This window comes from Callionymus lyra, chromosome 19, assembly GCF_982586985.1.
Source record: "Callionymus lyra chromosome 19, fCalLyr1.hap1.1, whole genome shotgun sequence".
Taxonomy (NCBI): domain Eukaryota; kingdom Metazoa; phylum Chordata; class Actinopteri; order Syngnathiformes; family Callionymidae; genus Callionymus; species Callionymus lyra.
The window spans coordinates 21,161,768-21,183,440 of NC_141836.1; the positions used below are offsets into that span (position 1 = coordinate 21,161,768).

The following is a 21,673-nucleotide window of genomic DNA, read 5'->3' on the forward strand; positions in this document are numbered from 1 at the left end:
AGCTGAACCAGTTTTTGCAATTGCATCCAATCAAACCCAAGCATTTTCTGATCACCTTCATCCCCAGTTGACATTTAAGTTGTCTTCATCTTCTCCACCATCATCACTATCATCCCCACGACCAGAAGAATGAGTCGAAAAAGTTGATTTTGCTCTCAATGCTGTCTGTATTTTGGTTAAAGATTTAAATGTATTCTCAATTTTTGTCTTGTTTGCAAAGTTCAACTTTTTATTAAGGATTATCTTACATTGCAACAGAAATTAAATTATAATGTATGTATTTCGAAAATGTTTTGCGGAAATAATGAATATAATTAAACTGACCACTTACATACTACATACATGTTCGACCCTTACTTTAGTAAAAATTGGTTCAACTGTTTCTGTTGGCTTACTAACAGCAACTCTGTAAATAAATGTTGAACTTTTCATCCCATTTTTTTTCATCTTTTATTCCCAAAAACTTTTTTTTCCTACCTTTGTTCCTATTTAGTAGCTTTCTTTCTTTGCTAACTGTAAATAAAATCTTGATCTAAAGCTAATGTCCTTTTGATTTACTTGCTTCTAAAGTATTTGTCATCTGTGTTTAACCCTTGTGTTGTCTCAGGGTCAAGGTGACCCGGTGGCCCAAAAACAAATGTGTTTGTGATATTAAGGTGACACAAGGTTTAACACTTAAGAAATTGTGAAAGATGTATATATCACTAAACCTTAAAAAGTATACCAAATTATGAAGTTTTTTTCTTATTTTAAGATGATATTGCTGGATTTGACTCATAAATGATATATATTTTTCTATCTTATTATAGTTTATTCTTCCCTTTTGTGTTAATGCTGATGTACCGGAACTTTTTTTGCATACAATTGTTACAGATATAGCATTTTAAAACGTATGTTCTTTTCACATTTTCATTCAGATAACCAGTAAATGAAAGTGTTCAATGAAAGCGATTTATCATCTTAAATCAAAGACAACACTAGCATTGATCCCCGGAGATGTAACTAACAGTAGAGAAAAGGATATAACTTAAATATATGAATCATCTGCTATAACACTCAGTAATTTGTATGTACAATCCATCCCTTCATATATTGACATTGTATTTTTCACCTGCTGACGTAACTGGGGGACATTTACAGTAGAAGTCGAGCTCATGAGAAAACCAGGATCCAGGAGAGGAGGTGGTAACCTTCGGGGGCCCCTGCTATTCTCCAGGTTTAGTTCATCACCGCCCCCGACAGATTCATAAAGAGGGAAATTGCCGCCTGATGACAGACGCGCTCTCTGCAGGTGGCAAATCTCAGACATGAGCTCTGTCATTAGTCGGCAGCTGATGCTTCATGTTTGTGTCTCTGCTGTCGACTCTCAGGCGTGTGGTGGTGTCAGAGAGCGCTTGGGATCCACCTTTGGGGACGTTGTCCAGATTTTTCTTTTGAGTTCCACGTTCATTGTAAGGAAAACAACTGCCTCATATTTACCTCATGATCCAAAACATCCTCAACCTTGCTTTTGATCATCAGCTAACTGGTTGTTAGTGGTTCTATTGGTGTTACTTTTATTTGCAATGGAAAACAAAACAACAAAGATGAACCTGTAAAAAAAAAATGTACATAAAAGAATGGACCAACCTCTTCTTTGAAAAATTCTCTAACTTTGTGTAAAAATTGTGCATCACCTCATACAATACTTCAAGCTGCCTCCACTCACACCGCAAATACAAATCAAACACTATGAGCAACTTTGTTAAAATCTCATGACTGGAGTCATTAAGTTGAAGACGTATCATCTTTATTTCTTGACGTCATTGTGCTCGCTGTATTATTTAACAGGCCTTCATGTACAATCAGCCTCAATGCACGTACTGAGAGCGGATGCATTTAAGTGGCTTTCGGAGTAACATGAATAATTGCGGAGTAATTTGAGATTCAGGCGTATTAGCAGTGTTTTCATTATGTTGTGATCTCTTCCATTACTGCCACTATTCTGCCAACGACCTTAAGTTAAAGAAACTATTCATGATCAGGCTTTCTATTCCGTATAGCTGAGGGTTTTATCGTCTCACGATTTCTCTTTTTATTGACGCTTCTTTCATTTTACATGCTGTTAAAAAATGCTCTTGTGGTCAGAATACGAATGTGTAACTTGACCTCAGCTTTAAGTAACGTACTGTGAGGGACCATGATAAGAGAATCAGTGGTAAAAATAATTGGTCGGGCATTAGAGAATATTTTCATTGCCAATACAGGCAGGAAAATATTACATGCCAACAGGTTACACAAGAGTTGTTGGATGACATTTAACACTGGAATACGTCATTCTGATGAGGAAATAAATGATTATTTAATTACGTTTTGAACTGTTTTAGTTCATTTCACTTTCACATCCACACTGTAGTATTTGATCACTAATAATTCCCTTTTTTTTTGTTATGGTTTATATCTTAATGAAATTAAGAAATCAGTTGTTAATATTACATTTACTCGTAGAATAAACCTGAAAATTGTTTTTCCTCTTGTGTGTTTTATTTTATTTTTTACTTTACTTTTTTGTTTTTATTTTTATTTTATTTTATTCTATTGTATTTTGTTAATAGTGTTAAATTTCTAATTTTGTAAATAATTGTATATTTTTAAGATCTTTTTTATTTTATTTTGTATTATCTCTTTTATTTTTATTTTTTTCCTTGCACTTTATTTTTTTAAACTGCGCTGTTGTAAAAGTGTGTTTCCCCTCTGGGGATGAATAAAGCTTTTCTATTCTATTCTATATTCTGATTAATCAATCATTAAAATAGACGTACAGCCAACAGGAAATCTGTTACACTAAAAGAGAATGGTGTATTTCATCATTCGTACAGCTTTTTTCTAATTTTGTTTTTGGTATATATTGTGTGTATGTCTGCACTGTATACTTTAGTGGCTGATAACATTGCATTAAAAATATTGAGAGAAAAAAAGAATACATGTTTTGTCAAGCCTTTATATCTTCAAGGTCATTTGTGATTTGTCATTTTAATTTCTTATTTTTTTTCTTTTTAGAGACAGACTGAAGCAGAGAGAAGTATGACAGAAATATGATCAAGTTTGCTGTGAAATTTAAAAATAAACAGGTTTGGAATCTACATCGATGACTCAAATAAAAAGAATAACCCTAGAATATCGTCAAATTGTGGCTTATTTGATTTACCAGTTGTATACATTTAATTGAATTATTATTTATCTTTGGGCTCCCTCTTTCCAGTAAAGCATTTTTTAAATCTTATGTTTAATCTCATAAGTATTTGTTACTTTTAATCCCTATACATCTAAAATGGTTTTGAATATCTTACTGGGACTGGATATTGTGAAGGCAGATTTATTCCCGCAAAAAGTGAGTGAGCAGATGGATGGATTTTTCCAGCATTTCAATAAATATTCAGCAATAAAGGGTTCAAGCCCAGGTGGACCATGTGAACACAAAGAATTGTGCGGAAATGTTGAATCTCCAAAATCTCATGAAAGATGTAGGTTTGGAAATCAAAGTTAAGCTGGTTAGAAGAACAGAGATGATTTAAAAAAGTCCTTAAGTTGACCAAAACATTATCACTTAATTTCCATGTAGAAAAATGTTTTATTATCCGATGACCAAAGGCTCTGTTATGTTTTTGGTCTAGATGTTTTCTTGCGGAGAGCTCATGGACATTGTTTGGATTTCAGTGTTTAAGGAGGGTCGCCATGGCAACCCGTGAGAATCAGTCCCAAAACGCTGCCTTCCTTGACACTTTCTAATCACACTAATGAACCTTTGCTGTAATTAAAGCTGTGGTAACTCAGCCGTTCGATCACATCACTCGGGAAAACCTTGGCTCCCAACATGGTCCTGTCAGCTTTGACCCCGGGGCCCCGGTTGATGGTTCATAGATGTTAATTTACACAATGAAATCGACCTCAAACACACACTCAACAGACAATACATTACTTGAGATGCAGTTAAAGTCATACCATCAGACCTTCAGTTACCGATAAGATGCTATTTAGTTTAAAGTATTATGTGAGTCGGATATATGATTCAAATTGTTTCCAAGCTTGCCCAGAAACTCCCCCCCCCGACCTGCAGGCACAGAACATAATAGTCAATAAACCTTTGCTGGAGACAATATTTCCTGCCAACAGAATCTTTCATGCCGGTGCTCATACAGAGCAGATTTCTCTTTACACTGCCCGGATCATTTATCATGTTTTCTCTTCCCGACTGTGATATGACAAGAGAAAAATAAAGAGAGGGATAGAGAAAAGAAGAGCTCTATATTCAGCTTTGCCCAGTGTGGAAGGAATGGATAAAAGTATACAATTTCTGACAGAAGGCTGATGTTTGTGACATATCACATAAATTCTCTGGTGTCAGGTTTGTGACTAGCATTTCCTCTGACATATTACAGTGTCAGACAAACCTCCTGAAACCATTACGTGCTCAAGCATCTCACACTGAAGAACTACAAAGATGATAGTACTATTGTAAATGTTTATCTTCTTTATGAACAACCTTGATCTCTGGCAAGGTCGTCCTACAGTATTATCCAGATGAACTTGGAAGTACTGACTTCTGCCTTGATCGCGCAAGAATTGCAACATTTAGGACAATAAACCTGACGTGGTTATTTAGATGGTCTATCTTACGTCTTGCTCACTTTTTACGCTCGTCTTCCGCATAACAATCATCTAGTATTTCTTCAAAAGGTTTAAATTGTTACATGAAGCTGGATCATAGAAGCATGTGTTTTTTTAACAACAACCCAATAATGATCTGTTCTGAAATACAATCATCATGAATTTAATAATCAATAATAATGATTTAATCACCTGGACTGATACCCATACATTCCTTTTAGCTTAACTGCATTCATCAATCCATACAACCTATTGTGCCACAGGAACAAATGTGGAGCGAGAATTGGTCAACGTATTATATTTTTGACATTATTTCCACTTCTGTCTCTGAAGAAGTCATCATGATGTGAACTAAAGGAAACTTAAACGGGCATGTCACCAAATTGAATGAAAAGAGACAGACTGTTAATTAACCACGTTTGTTGGCACTTGAAAGATACATCATAGTTTCTCCAAGAGGAAAATAGATAACAAATAAGGTGGTGAGTGATAAGAGGGCTGATTTGCTATGGAAGCTAAATGCTAGCAGACCACCAATAACTAAACTATTCCTGGCAAACATCTGTACAACAACTAGAAACCTGGTTAAACAACAACCTGTCAAACTCAGCCTTCCAGATTCATGGACTACAGCTCTCTCGAATCTGTTGTTATTAGATTGAAGAATCCTAAACGTGACGTTCAAACACACCATGAAGATGACTTCAGCTGCATGTTTTGGTCTTATTACCGTCACATAGGGATAATGTTTATCTTCCTTTTTTATTTTTTTCTCAAGCTGTTGCATCATCAAGGCACAACAAAGATGACTGTGGCAGAAAACATTAAATATTGTTGAGATAAAAATCACAGAAAACCTCATTTGTCTAATTGAAAATTGGGAAGGGAATGGTGTAATATATCGACTTTGGCTGTGAATGAAGAAAAGCTGCCCAAATCAATGCAGTGCTTTGAGTGTGTTTGATACCTCACGGATCCAGTTTCACACCAGACAGTGAGGTCTAGTCAGAACTGTTAGCGATACAAACGTGTATTCAAAAGAAGAAAATAAAGTTTGAACTATGTTGATTATCATACGGTCTTATTATGCAGGATCTTGGCAGGGCACAGTTGGGATTATCTCTTAGTGAAAAGTTACGGTTTGATGCTCCAGTTTCAAAGTCAGGCTTACTTTAATCTGCGTTTCACCAAGAGCGTTCAAGAATCTTTCTTACAAAGATGTGGACATATGCTGGGTCAGTGACACATTCCTGTGTGGCTGAAAATTTAACAAATATCAATGGAAAGGGTGACGTATCGGTGAAGGCTGGTTGCTTGTAGTACACTGTGTACCCGAGTGTGCTAGGATGAATTATTAAATACGAGCAGGAAACAAAGTGCTCAACTTGTGCTGCTGCCGAAGAGATATATGTCAAACAAAAGCAAAAATCTTGTCTATTTGGTTAAATCATTCAGGATTTTTTTCTTGAAGTTGAAGGTTCTATCGCCCTAATTCACTTTTCTCAGCCCACTGGTGCACATAATGACAAAAAAAAAATCTTATCCAATGGCACAGCAGGCAGTGGTCGAACTGGACAATATACAGTCTTCTAAAGGAAAATGCAGTTATGAAGAAGTGTCTAATGAAGGCAACGTCATTAAAACATTTCTGGCATACTACAGGACAAACAGCCTTCTTGGAGGGTCAGTAACAAAAATGCTGGTTTTGTTACAGCAACAAGGTTAATTGTTGCTTTATATTCAGCTCAAAGGTCAGAGTCTACATCTTTCTTGCTCAATTGCTAATTGCCTCTATTGACATTACTTTATTTCCAATGCTAAAAGCAATCACCTGTCCTGAAGGCTGATGTGCGGAACAGCATTATGATGTGAAATGTACCGTCCATATGTCCAGAGTGAGAAGCTGTAACAGAGGAGGTGGAAGTCATACTGGGGAGGACACACATGGTGTAAACCTTAATCCCGGTCTGTATATGACAAACACAATCAAAATAGAGCAATCAATATTCTTGCTAGGCCAATAAAAAAAAAAATTCAAAGACATATTTTGCATTGTCACAAAATATTGACTAAAAATTGCTGTTTTATTAGGAACAAAAATGCGTTAATGTTGATTCAATGAGAATATTTACTAAGAACATGGATATTCTATAAATGACAAAGAACACGTGATAGTAACAAACATCGGAATCAAACATAAAAGTGATTATAAAGTATCTTTTTTAATCAGACTTGACTTTTTGTTAAAATAAGTGATGAATATTTTAGGGAAATATTTTCAGGCCGGCATTCCTCGCCGATATTGCTGTATAGATTCTAGATTTCAGATTCCTCTTGCGAGTAATCGTATATCACCGATACATTATACATGGAATTCCAATATATTAAAAGTGTATATTTTTCTTTTCCAGACTAGCTTGTCTTTTTACACCCATTACAGCATGTTTTTTTAAGTTTGGATCAAGAAATAAGAGAAACTAATTTGAAATATTTAAGATATTTACTCCGGTATCAGCACCGAAGACGTCATACTCCTACGGCTAGCTGAAAATGCACCAGTACATACATAAATATATATGACGTAACTTCCGTTTACAACGTCAACGTCACTAAGATGCCAGCCGTTTAGGGTAGAAAGTGTCCATCGATCCATACTCAGTTTTGTGGGCATTTTAGAACGCCAAATTAGTGTGCATGGCGCACTAAATTTCACATACTAAGAATCGAGACGCACTTATGCACAAAAAATACTAAGTTTAAGTACGCAAGTATGCGATTTGAGACACCCTCTTTGTTTTTAGGTGTTTTTGCGCCTGCTTTTGGGGAGGGTTTTTGTTGTGTGCTTTTATTTGGTACCACTATGGAGTCCTCTGTTTCCTGTGTTGCATGTTTCTGGTTGATTAATACATATTTGAAATTATTTTCTTTTTTGTGTGTATAGACCCTCATTCACTCGACTCCCTGCCTTATGTAACGCCCTGTTAACGAGCGCCAACACGGGACGTAACATAATTGGTGGATAAATGCAGTTGGGTAGTGTCGGTGTGTATTACACTGTTGTGTAGGTTTTTGGTTTGTATAATTATTATGCCTTTGAAGTAATTATAAGGGGCCTACAGTGGAGCAGTTAGACCGCTGTAGAAAGGATGATATGCGTGCTTTTGCAGATCATTATGAAGCTTTGTTTCCTAAAGCTCTTTTGAAACAGGTTGTTGTGTATTTGTTGGTGGACCGTAAAGTGCTGGTTATAGGCAGTGGTGCCACGTCTTCTCCCGGTGGTGATTCAGGGGATGAAGAGGGAACTAAGTTAAGTGGACGTTTTAAAGCAGAGGCCATGTATCATGGCGTTCGTAAAGGGATGTGATGCAGAGCTCAAGCTCAGAAATAGAGTTAAGACACAAATTGGAGATCCGTGGGCTTGAGCTTGAAACCAAGGTAAAGTTAAGGGAGATGGAGATGGAAGCTCTAATGGTTGTTTTGTTGATTTTGGTTTCAATAGAAATGTATGTATTGTACCTGAATTCTATGATTGAGTAGAAGCTTATTTTCTTGAATTTGAGCGGATTGCTCGTTGTTTACAAAAGCCTAAACAGGTTTGGGCCCCTTTTTTACAGTACAAATTAACAAGTAAAGCCCAGAAGATTTTATTCACTTTGTCGTTGGATGATTGTATGTCTTACGAGGTGCTCAAAGAAGCAGTCTTGGGTACTTAAAATCGAGTACCAAAAGCCTACAGAACGCTTTTTCTGAATGAATACAAGGTACCAGCTAATGCTTCTGTGGAATTTCCCTTTGAAAAAAAGCGACTCCATCCTTACCAGTGAAGGATGTGACACTACCTTTGGTGGGTGATATGGCCTTAAGAGTCACCCCTGTGTTGGAGATCTTGGAACAGCCCAGCATTCTACTGGTGGTTCAGGAGTTTCCTGAAGAGTTCTCAGCATGATTTGTAACATGTGCTATGGTACACCAGGGAGTGAAGAAGTCGATCTGACGGACACCATGAGCGGTCTGGTGAGTCTTCTTCCCCAGTATCACCTGTGTCCTATTCGCCTGTTGCAGAACCTGGTGTGGCGAGTGCGTCTCGATGTGGCGAAGACTTTGGGACAACATGTCCACCTTATGCCACGCCCTGCTAACAACGCCAACACGGGGCGTAACATGGTAAAAGGTGATGGAGGGAAAAGGTTCACGAGGAGAGTTTTTGTCATACAGACTGTATAGTATTAATTAATACCTGTATAAGCAGATATTACTGAATGTAAAATGAATGTCATTTACTGGGCTTCCACCAACCAAGGACACAGTAAACCAGAAAAGAACCAAATTGGTCCAGGTCATTGGTTCAACTAAACCCAAGTAAACAGTAGTTACTGGCAATCAACTGATTACAGTCTGCAGACATCTGATTGGTTAAACTGTGAACTCTTGATTGATTGGAACAGAAACTTACATCAACTCTGACCTTTTCTGGATCAATAGAACCCCATGAAGTAGGAAATTAGCTAAATCGATACAGCAAAATATCCTAATAGAACCTACTGACTTTAAAACACATTTCTAATACCACTATCCTTACAGGTGAAAAAATACTACCACACCCAGAGAAAACATGTGTGCAATACACATGAATAGACCAAGAGTTTTTGTCATTATAAGACATTTAAAGCAGCATTACATAACATTTAGACCTTAATTATTTTTTCAGATATTATGTAATTGGTTTCATTCTCAAGACTCGTATTGTAGAACTCGACATACAATGTGAGTTAGAAACAATATTTTCAATCTTACGTGTTGCTGCTTTAACAATGCTCAGAGTCCATCATTCCTTTATTAAGAGTTTTGTTAGATGTAGAAAACTGTAACACAAACTAACAACTGATTATACCTACAATCTTTCTAATGCTGATCTATTTTTATTTTTTTTACTTGACAGTGAGGAAGTGACTATTTTCCTCATATTTATAGCACAAACTACTAAAACGCTAGTAGAAAATTATAAACCCACAACAACCCACTGATACAATCACAACAGAAATTGTCTTTGGAGCTGCAAAATAAAATATCCCAGAGCTTCATTTATCACCCTTGGTTACTTCCACAGCCTCTATTCTGCTTTGCTCATCTGCCATGTCCGCTTGGTCCACACAGTAAATGCCTCGCAGTCATGTTTGCCTACAGCCAATACATACAGCTACTTACACAAGCTTCTTTTCATCTGAAAATGGAGCCATGTTTTCCTTTGAATCGGAACAGAAAGTGGAAAATCTGCCTGCCATAACATTTATTTGAATTTAAATGGACTTAAAGTGCCATTTTTTTGCTTCCTGCAGACTGCACAGATATTGTTAGATCTTCCTCTGGTTGGACACATGAGAGATAATTAATCACCGATGGACGTAGAGTTTTATTTGCCACTGATTAATTGTCCCCGGTGAAGAATGTTCGGCTTAACATGCAAATGTGTGTCAAAGGATCCATCCGGCCTTATTGTAAAATGACACATGCGTTGAGATAACAAGGTCCTCGTCAGAACGCTGTTGCAATTCAGTCCCTGTTTGTTTTCAGAGGCTGGGAAACCGTTTTGAGTGGTGTAACAGATCCGTTATCATTTCATATAGTTTGTGTTTTTGTTGAACAATCTGGACGAGCGTGCAGGACCGGTTCGCCCCGGCGACAGGAAAGGTCAATGACTTAACAGCAAGCGGGAATGCGTCACGGAGGGCAGACATGAAACACCTCGAGCCACTTCAACTGCTCCTGCCCAAGATGAACTGAGAATAACACAACCAAGGTCACACTCGCAGCCTGCAGTGAAAACATGAGCGCATACCACACCGGCCATGTATTTAGTTGAGGAGATAATCATCTTATATAAACACGGTTGTTCATGCGATCAGGTCAACAAGGAGTGAAACACCTTTTCACGAGCGGAATTGAATAACTCATAGCTGTTTCCTCAAAATCACAAGTCATGTGAATTGACAGAATTCAAACCAATAAAAAAACGCCAAAAAACCATGCCATATTTAGGGTTGTGTATTGTATAGAATCTGGCGAAGCGATATGTAACATGATAGAGGGGCAATAATACATAGTATATTGTGATACTGTAAGAACAAGAATATATTTGTAGTATTCACTCTGGTGTTGCAGAATTTACAGAACACAGGACTCTCGACTGAAAAGCTAAAATTTGGCCAAGCATCAGCTTTAAAGGCTGCTGGAGTCGACTGTATCCTCTCATCCTCAGTCATTGACGATATCTGGCAGAATTTCATTGTTTCTTTAACGGTGAAGGGCGTAATTTATGCTTATGTCATTTAGTGGCTGTAGGTTTCATATGGAAGAACATCAGTGCCATCAGAATATTGAATGGTTGAATGAATTTTTTTAAAATATTGAAAGGTTGAAATAATTTCAAATATTCAATATTTCTCATATTTTAATTTCAATTATTCAATATGTTTTAATTCATAGCCTTTTAAATTCAATATTAAAAAATTAGAAGATTTTAAGTTCAATATAAAAAAAAAACTGCAGACAAAACCAAACGAGTACTGAGTTACTGGATCATACTTGCATGCATAAAAGATCAGATATTTTCATGACAAGTATCAACTTTGTTTTAACGTCTGGAGCGTGCACGTGTAGTTATACATGTCAATGCCCATATGTATTAAGAATGAACAGATTATGAAAATGTGTGAACTTCACGACAGGTTTAAAGGTGATTTGCAGTTTTATTTTTTTTAAACTTCCTCTCAAGAGGTTTCAAACAAGATCGTCTCAGTTAATACAGTATCTTTGTTAATGTATGTCAAATATAAACATTTACACCGGAGCTCGTCTAAACTCCTTTACAACAGTGTGATCCATGTCAAAAAATATTTAAAAAGAACAATTATAAACTGTTAAAACATCCTCATTTGATGTTTTCATTGCATTTTTCTTATCACGAAAAGGGGAATCATTAGGATTCATATAGAAGAAATTGCATTTTTTCACAGAACCAACATTATAAAGAGAGTCAGTCTCACCAGATATGAGCTAATTCTAAAACATGACATCGCTTGACAAAAGGTCAAGAGCAGGTTTTGAACCCATAAATCCAAATGACAATATATCAGATTGACTCACTGAGCTAAACTGACGTTGTGGGCTGGGCTTCAACAAACTTGTGTTATAGTAAAGGATCAGACCATCAGAGAACTATCGTTCTGTTTAAATCCTTTGACATCAGAATATACTGATTGATTGTGAGATGTTGGTTTTAGAATGAATAAACTCCAGACGTTAAAAAGTTGATACTTGTCATGAAAATATCTTAACTGATGCAGCAGTGATGTCGTCACCTGATCGTTTATGCATGTAGTATGATCCAGTAACGGTACTTGTTTGGTTTTGTCTGGTGGCACTGTTATGCTGAATTTAAAAGGCTTCATATTTTTTTTATATTGAATTTAAAATGCTTGGAATTAAAAAATATTGAATAATTGAAATTAAAAAATAACAGATATTGAATAATTTCAAATTAAAATATAAAAAATATTGAATAATTGAAATAAAAATATAACAAATATTGAATAATCGAAATTAAAATATAACAAATATGGAATAATTTGAAAATAAAATATAACAAATATTGAATAATTTGAAAATAAAATATAACAAATATTGAATAATTTGAAATGATTTCAATCTTTCAATATTTGAAAAAAATAAATGTAACCATTCAATATTCTGATGGTACTGATGTACCTCCATAGTTTCATTGCCACACTTAAATGAACAAATGCAGTATTTTCATGTTAATCATAAAAGGTGCTGTTTAATATCAATACTGTATTGTGTAAAAAATGTTTAAGTTTATCAATATTTTCTTCAACCCTAGCCATGAGGCGTTTAGTAAGGCCCCCCTGAGCTTAATATAATTAATAAGGCTATTATAAGATAGGCAACAATGAAAAATAGAGGAAAGAAAGTTATAAAATAAACTGTATAAAATACATTTATTTTAAATGGTTTAATTGAATATTTTATTATTTAAGTGCAAGTCATTAAATAACTATAGATAAAATATGTACTTTTTTTCTAATTTTCTTTCTATTTATTTTGAGGGACAATAATAAAATTAAGAACTTGAAAATTAAAAATAGAATTGTCCACTTTTACATGGTCCGTCTTTCTCTGACCACATACCACTGATACCTGAAAAGCTCCAGAGAAATGTATAGTTAAAACAAAGACAACAAATAGCTTCTTTTATAAATAATGCTGCCACTAAGAGTAGTTTCCTTGAAAAAATGTTGTCAGGGAAAAGTTAAGCCCGATCAGGGACTGAGTAGGTCTGACTATATTGCTGCTACAAACACTCTCAAATCTCCATCCACATCACCTTAACTCTCTTTTAGATTAAACCTGGGACAGCAGTATTCCCACATTCCGAGGTGATGAATCCTGGCTGTGCTTCGGTGCAGAATGCCAACACCTATCAAACGACATCAGCTTCTAAAGCAGAAGTCAGAACGTGGGACACAACAATAACGTTTAATCCACTTTTACTTGACACGTCACAGTATTTGGCTCGGTGTGTAAATCTCATCTCATCGTAGACTCTGGAGCGCGATGATGAGACAATAGCTGAACAGATGGATCACTGAGACATTCGTATCGATGGCAAGAAAGTACACAGAAGGTTTATTCTTCAGCTCAAACTGAAGTTCAACGGTTGCCATGGCAAACATGAATGAAAGTTTTAGTGATCTCGCTGATATATTACAGAGCAGCACAGACAGCATCGCGTCACCACTGAACCATCTGATGTATGCTGAACATATGGAGGCGTTGAAAATTCAAAAATAAATCCAAACCTCGCAGGTTCGATCGAACACGGAGGAGGATTCTGAGTGACTTGAGACCCTAAACTACGATTACCCTGACACAACTATGATTGCTATTATCCTGTCGCTCATGTCAACTGACCCTTTATTCAGCTTCTGAGGGAAAATAGTTAATAAGTCGGCAGCCAACAGAGAAATACTTGAAGAAAATACGAAACATAGCGTTTCTTCACACTCCACTGTGTCATGTCTATTGCAAAATTAAGATTTGTGAACAAAAACTGTATTCCAAGAGACAGTTGGGTACACATAATAGTGTCCAATCTGGCCCAGTTGTTCATTTTATGTCTCCAGTGTGTGACGAAAAGTGTGATGACCCTTCGTTTTTACAGTTGGTCATCTTACAAAACTACTGTCGTTAACGTCCAGTTGTTCAATTTCATTGTAAATATAACTCAGCACCAGGAGTCTTAAGCCTGACTGGCCCGGAGAGGGGGGGCAACAGAGGTCAATTCTTATTGAGAATGGGTCACAGTTTGGGGGCGTCTTCCAGCTAATTTCTCTGTATGTCAATGAAGTGAAGTTGATTTATGCTTTGTAGCTTAATGTTTTGGGAATTTTTGTCTGGTTTCACTGTGAATTTGATTGTTTTTCTTCTAATGTATTGTTATTTTTTATCTATACTAAACTAATAAAGAGAAATAATAATCAAAGCTATATAAATGATAACATTTGAAGATATTTATTGCTTAACCGTTTTGGTCACAGAATATCATTTCAAGAGCCACTCATTGCCCACAAGTAGTAAGTTCATAAGGCCTGATATACACTTTTTAGTTGCTTTTTCTAACAATATCCTAAAATGTTCAGTCATTTTATTATTAAAATGATGCCGCTCATTATATAAAATATGTTAAAAGAATACATTTGCACACTACATTTTATGCCTTTTCAAAGACACTAGTTTAGCAAGTCAACCTTGATCCATAACTAAAAGTGATTTGTTGAGTTGTAAATGTCTTAATTTTTTTAAATTCCATTGCATTAGGTTTTATAGAATGACCCAGAGATAAATAGACAGGAGTGTATAAGAACTGTGCACAACACATAATTAAAAAAAGTAAACTTTGAAATTGATTTAATAGATTTTTTTTATTGATTTTTATTTTAATCCGCTCAAATTAGCCTCCAAACGTTCAGATATGTGACTTTATTTATATATAAAGCATATTATATTACGTTATATTATAAAATGTCATGATAATGTTTAGTGGGTGTAAGTTTATGTTTTGCAACAACCTGTTTCCTATTTAGAATGTTGGTCCTAACCTCTTGCAATCCCAACTTGAAAAGATAAATGTGCTGTTCAGGGTTTAAAACAGACAATAAACTTTAAAAACATAAGGAACAGACAAGATCATAGAAATATAAAACAGCAGATTCCTTGATTTCTGCAACTATGAAGTTGTGTAAGAAGGCAGCTAAACCTGGGACAAGCAAGGCACACATCAAGGTTTCAACATTCACCTAATGCCGTACACAATGTCTCACTTTCAAACAATTTATTCATATGTCTTTCCTTTAATTTACATTATAATAACCTGAATGTCCATAGATACGACTCACAATGTTCTTATGTAACCACATGTAGGAACCATTTCAGATCCTTATTTGAAGCCCAGGATGGTCACGGTTGAGGATAATTGGATGGCAATTGAACATAGCTCATGAGAAAGTGGTTCAGAATCTGAAGGAGTCCTCGGGGTCCTGTTGTGAAAACAATCAGCGCTGCTGTGTGTCCTTTTGCATCATACCGATGTGTGATACTGAGCAGTTTACATATTGTCTAATCACTCCCTGCAGTGTTCCCACTGAGCCACTTTCAAACATCCACCACTCTGGGTCGGCGCCAGCTGGGTTTCCTTCAAACTCTCGGGTATCATCGCGTCCGTTCTCTGGCAGGCCACTTGACATTGAAACGTAATAGTTGGAGTCCGGCACGGGCACGGCCGCCGGTGACGCCACTGCACCACAGCTTGACTTCTAGACCACTTTTCCACGCAAACGTTTGCCCACTATATGATCAGGAAGTGTGTGTACACATGGACACGCATCCAAAGATTTGTGGTCCCATCGAACCCGATGAATTATTAATCACTTTGAGAATGGGATTTTAATTGAAAGGCTTCCTGTTTGACAACAACAAGTGAACACAGGCTGTGACACAAAGTGCTATCGATCATCCTCGCTGGGCTGATGCTCATCTTAAGCATCGGAGGCAGCTGCTTGGAGTCCACACATGGAGCGTGTGATTGTCCAGATAGTGGGCCCTGCTCTTTCCATTGTGGTATTGGAGACGATGGAACTAGATGATTTTATTTTACTGATAAAAAAAAGACTATTGTTATCACTAAGCAAACATAAAGTTGCTTTGTTATTGTTGTCTGTCTTTGTGTTTTTTTTTTTACTTCTGTATAAAGCGTTTCTATCCACAAGAGAAATCTTTTTTCTGTAAATTAAAAATTCTTAATTTTACCTGCAAATAATTCTGGTACATTTTTAATTTGTTGTTTCTAAAGAATGTGATAATTTCTCCGCATATTCTCAGACAGATGTAGGACAGAAAAAAACGTAAACACCTTTGATGTCCTTGAGAAAATAACCTCACCAATAGTACTGAACCATTGACAGAATATTTATGAATAAACAAGAATTAAGTTTTAATTCTTGTTTTGACAATAAAATGAAATAGTTTTGATTAAATATATACATATCAGATCAAAGGATAAAGTTATGACAAGTTCAAGTGAAACTTGATACATTTGCAGGTGAATCTTGTCTGTGTTTATATAAATTATAATATAAACCAAAAGGTCATGTTTTTCATCTTCCTGACAGTTTTTAAGGTTTCTAGATATCATCAAAGTGATTTGGTAATTCGATATCAAATATCAAATTAAGCCGTCATTTATTAGAAAATAATAAAATAGAAAGTGAGAAAATATATTTTTGTTTATTCTTTTAATTTCCTTATTTGATGTTTTTGCTTATATGAATCAAACCTCTTAATTTTATCTTAAATTATATCATTTGCCAACTAAAAAGACTGTGTAGCTTGATATTTGATTGAGGCTTGGGATTAGTTCATTTCTAAGTTAAGAAATGTAGCTGAAGATGAATTAAAGTCTTCTTCTTTTTTCCCTTCGGTTAAAAATGATAACCTTTTCTGAGTTTATTCAATTAAACGTATCCATCTCTCTGATGGGTTTGTGTTTAACAGTGAATAAATGTCTCATTGTCATATTAAAAAAAAAGCTTGATACATGCTACTTTTATAAGGTCAACATCCAAGGGGATTTAGGTTAAAAACTGTCTTTTTATCACCTAATAAAAGCCTAAACAGATCATTACTATCTGCTATGAATGCGACAGAGAATTGAGTGAAGGATCCAGTTCATCATCCTGTGACCAGAAAACAAGACTCTCACTTCACTTCAACATCTCCAGGTGAATGCTCAACACTGACGACAGACGTGAGGCTCTCAAGTCACATATCGGAATCCGGATGCTGCAACATATCTCACGCGCCGACAGGTGAGCGGGGACACGTCGTACACAGTGAACGGTCAACTCAACAAGAAGGATTGACGTCGCAACAATGCAGCCTGACGAGCTTCAGGGGTTTTCATGGACGACCGAGACCCGCAACGCCCGATGAAGAAGTGGAGCCTACCTCGCTCATAGTGTGACGTGGATCAGCTGGCGATGGGTGTCTCGCTCACACGCGGATAGTTATCCAGCACTTACATGACGGCCGAGAGCCCGTCAGGTAAACACGCCGCAGCTCTGACGCAGAGAGAAGCAGATCTCTCTGCGGTCCTCCCAGGGTCCTCCGCGCTACAGACCCGCATCCATCGCGGCGGAGGAGACGCAGTTAGGAAGCGGCCGGTGATGCTGCAGGAGCTCCGTCGAGACGCGGGATGAGGGATGAGGGAGGAGGAGGGAGGAGGATGGAGGGGGGAGAGAGAGGGGGTGGAGGCATCCGAGAGCCCACGAACAAACACCCACCCAAATAAATGAAGAGGACCCGGGTCTCATAAGCAAACAGGGACTGGATGAATCACTGGTGAGAGGATGGATGGTGTCATTCTACAAGACTCACGAATGTTCGACCAGTTCAACTCGTGACGGACTCAAGCATTTCACAAAATGTCATCAGTATTTGTGTCTCCTTAATTTTGATCATCCACTTTTCCAGTTGATGCTTGTATTTAAATCTTTTTTTTATTCTTGAGAGTGGCTCTTCTTCTCATGAAATACTTTGGTCTTAACTCTAATTCTATTAACCTATCTGACTTTTAGGGACAAAGTTTAACACTTGGGTAATCTCTGGGTCAATAAATACATATGCAGTGGTTTTCTTATTTTAATACATTTCATTTATACCCAGTGGTAATGCATACATATAGTTTGATACCTTCTTTAAAATGTCATTAAAAAACCAAAGAGATACCAATCCTGAATTGTATGTGTTAATTAATTGAGTCATTTTGAAAACAACAGGAATATTTTCCTTGCCCCAGTATAAACTATTGATACAACTCTGCTCGTCTGTTTTTTAATTATTTGCTAATAAACAGACTTAACAAGCCCTGACGAAAACATGATCTCCTTGGCAGAGGTATAATAATAAAAAATAACTTGTTGTTTTTCCATCATATGTTACTTATGTGTGTTATTAATAAAGTTATATCTATTCCCCATGTTTAAAAAGTTTGACTAGAACATTTGATATTGTACTGTTCCTTTAGTGTATAAAGATTGGATGTCAAACTCAATCACACAAGTGGCTCAAACCTTTAATGAGGGCTTGTTACCCAACAGGAAGTTGAAGTTGAACCTGAATTTTAGATCGCATTTCCATTATTTGAGGATCAAATCTTAAGTATCGCGGCGTTTGTCTTACATTTAAAAAAATTTTTACTATAGCATTAGTTTTCCTCTTTTTGTTGACATCAATAATCTCTATTCCATATCTTAATATAATCAGTGGAATCTTTATAGTTCACCATATAAACATTAATCTACTTAAAGACAACAATCCGGTGTATGGATCCTGTATGTGATCAAAGTGGTATCTCTGATGTGTTTGGATGTGATCCATTCCTCAAGAAATCTACTTGTCCACCAAGGTTTTGATCTCCATTTTCAGCTACATTCAGAGGTCACTGAAAGTATTTCATTGGAGCTCTTTAATTCCTCAAATCCATTGAAAAGGTCTGCTCTGGTTAGAGCTACCCATAATTCAACACTTTTCTCTCTATTTTTTCACATATAAATAGGAGTTTAAAATCGATTTCCTCTATTAAATTAAATTTTATTAATGTGTAATTGATGCAACCTTCAAGAATTAGTTACATTTTTAATTATCCCTAAGTCTGTATTTATGTTACTAAATTTGTTATGGATAATATTACTTTTTTCCAACACCAAGTCAACCGCAGAGGTCTATTTTTCGTAAATAGAGAACATCCCTACAGCTATGTGATTAGGAAAAAAAATGAGGTGTCAATCTCTCCTGACACCAATGATAGACATGCCCTATGGTGCTGTCAGTTCCCGGAGTCATTCGGATCAAGAGTCTCACGAATTTGACTATGAATCACAGAATCAAATGAAAAATGAAATAAAAAATCCATCCATCCTGATGGTAAACAAATCAGATTGGATTGTAAACAAGTAGCATCAACCGTGCCTCTGGCTTGTGTCTTTTACCATCACAAACATGTTCTTAGCAAAAGGAAAGTGTCAGAGAGCAAAACATCACGTTACCAAAGTTGTCTTCTGCTTGTGATCTATGGAAGAAGCTACCATTCAAACAGTATTCCTGCTTATACACCAATCAGACACTGTCTTTACAGTACTCACACAGATCTCCAACTTCCAATCAAAGTGATGACGAGAGACAATCTGTCCCCACTTTTGACTCCTGGTGGCACAAGTATTAACACTTGCAGATTGGATAAGAGCATGACTAATGACTCTGCATCTGATCAAAGAGAGGATGTCGGAGAAGAAGGCAGGGAAGCCAATAGTGGCGATGTCGGCAGAAAAGGGTTTTTTTTTCCGCAAGGCCTCACAGCTTTGTGTGTCATGTGATCCGTCTATAACATGCTCGTTTTTGTCCCTTCAAGTTTTCTGTGTGGCGTGACGTCACTTGGTTGGGAAACGTTGTCGAGGTTAAAGCACTAATCAAACATTTGGCAACCGTTGCAGTGCATTATGGGCGAACTAACAAGAGCCTGAATGGATGATATTTTCAGGACTGTGTACTAATCAGAAACAACCCACTGCACTCAAAGCGCCAGTGAAAATCATTTCACACCTCCTTTTCTTAAGCAGTTAACTCACAATTCACACGGTCATCTGTCATCACTATCCTTTACCAAGCTCTAATGGGTTACTCTTCAATATTGAGAGACTTGTTTTTGTAAATACTCTTCTCCTGCCTGATCAGTCATTCTCCTTCACAATATTTACTGCAGGATGTCATCATCTGTTTTTCTGACTCAATGAGAAACGGATGAAGATATCTTAGTTCAAGTTTGAGGAAAAGGTCAGGCATGTTCAAAGTCTGGGCCAGTGGGCATTCGTGACACTTGATCAGATTTGTCATGCTCTGTGTCGTTTTGTGCTGCTAATGTTTTGTTGTTTCTTCGGTGTCACTTCCCTCTTATATTGTCTCTCTGAAAGGTCATGACACCTGATTCGAAGCAAACAGCACTAGCTGCTTTCTGGTTCCAGTTCGTGGTGTCCGATTTTCCAATGTTAGTAGAGTTGACTTTTCTTTTGGATGGATAGATGGATGGATGGATGGATGGATGGATAGATACTTTATTCATCTCCTTAGAGAAATTCACAGTTCAGCAGCTCCAGAAAATGTTACAAAGAGATAGAACACAGAGAACACAGCATGCAAGTTATGTACAGTCTAAAATATACTGAAACATATGTATAAAAAGGGGAAAAAAAAAAAAAAAAAAAAATAGAATAAAATAAAAGTCATCGTTCTGGCCATTTTCTGGTGCTTTAGCTTTTCCAAGTTTTTTTTCTCTGTGAGTTTGTTTGTGATCCTACACAATCCTTCTATTCTTCTCAGCCTCCCTTTCATTTCCTTTTTCATTTCATCTAGGAATTCAAATGTGCATGAAATTAGAGCCACGATCAAACATCTTATCGCCGAGGAGAAGTTTGGTCTCGAGAAAAGCAAAACATAATTACTCATGAGTTATTAACTTCTGAATTAGATAACCCTTAATATTGCTTTTTTGTGTTTCACATTTTGAACGTTGTTTTATTTGTGCCTCATCCAATCTTGGACAAATAAATTATTCGACTTTGGCAGACATTTTTATCTCCATTTCGGTTACATAACAATCTGAAAGTTATCTTTTTAAAATCCAATCACTGAAATAAATCAACTTTCATTTGTTTGTAGCAACAACATGTGTTATTTTCCTTTTGACCTGTTTTTGAAAACTGCCACAGAGTATTTTTTATATTGATTTATCTATTAATTGATTCAAATGACTGGCTGATGTGTTGGTAATGATTCACCTTTCATTTAGGAAGTTGTATAAAACTTGTAGAATCTACACTTAAGTTAAATCCATATATACATTTCCCTGGATGGAAAAATTCTGTCCTGAACAGTAAAATACTACATTCGGGTTTGTCCGAGAATGTGGTATATTTTGTTTGTGACACAGAAGGAGCAGAGAGCGTGCCCACTAGCATGCATAACTGGATCCTTCCTGCAGAGCCCTGGCATTAAAATGCATGCCATTCTTCACGCTTGTGCCTGTAAGATATCACGCCAATTATTTGTCTCTGTGGGGGCAGCCCTATTTGAGCAAGATCTGCTTAGAATAAGTGTAGGAAGTCACAGGCGCTCTCCATCCTTCCGAGTCCCTGAGTGGACGACTGACAAGCTGCATTTGAGCTCTCGCTGTGACCCTGCAGGCTCATCTAACTATGACTGAGGAAAGTAATGTCGCTGCACAGATTTTTGGTTCAGTTCACACCCCTGCAGAGAGGATCCTATTCCACTATGTGTCTCTGGATCTGTGCTTTAGGATGTTAACAGGACTGTAAAACACAAAAAGTGGCATCACTCTGAA

General features: G+C 36.6%; 1 protein-coding gene across 3 annotated transcripts in view; it reads right to left on the reverse strand.

Annotated features, from left to right (window-relative positions):
• Positions 1 to 17,417, reverse strand: part of dlgap4a (discs, large (Drosophila) homolog-associated protein 4a) — a 79,029-nt gene extending 61,612 nt beyond the window's left edge. For 2 of the 3 annotated variants that reach the window (XM_087782149.1, XM_087782148.1), the window contains exon 1: positions 17,227 to 17,417. The gene's annotated coding sequence lies outside the window, so the exon portion shown is untranslated. The remainder of the gene's footprint in view (positions 1 to 17,226) is intronic. The other variant, XM_087782150.1, reaches the window with a different exon arrangement.
• Between the last annotated feature and the right edge of the window lie 4,256 nt (positions 17,418 to 21,673).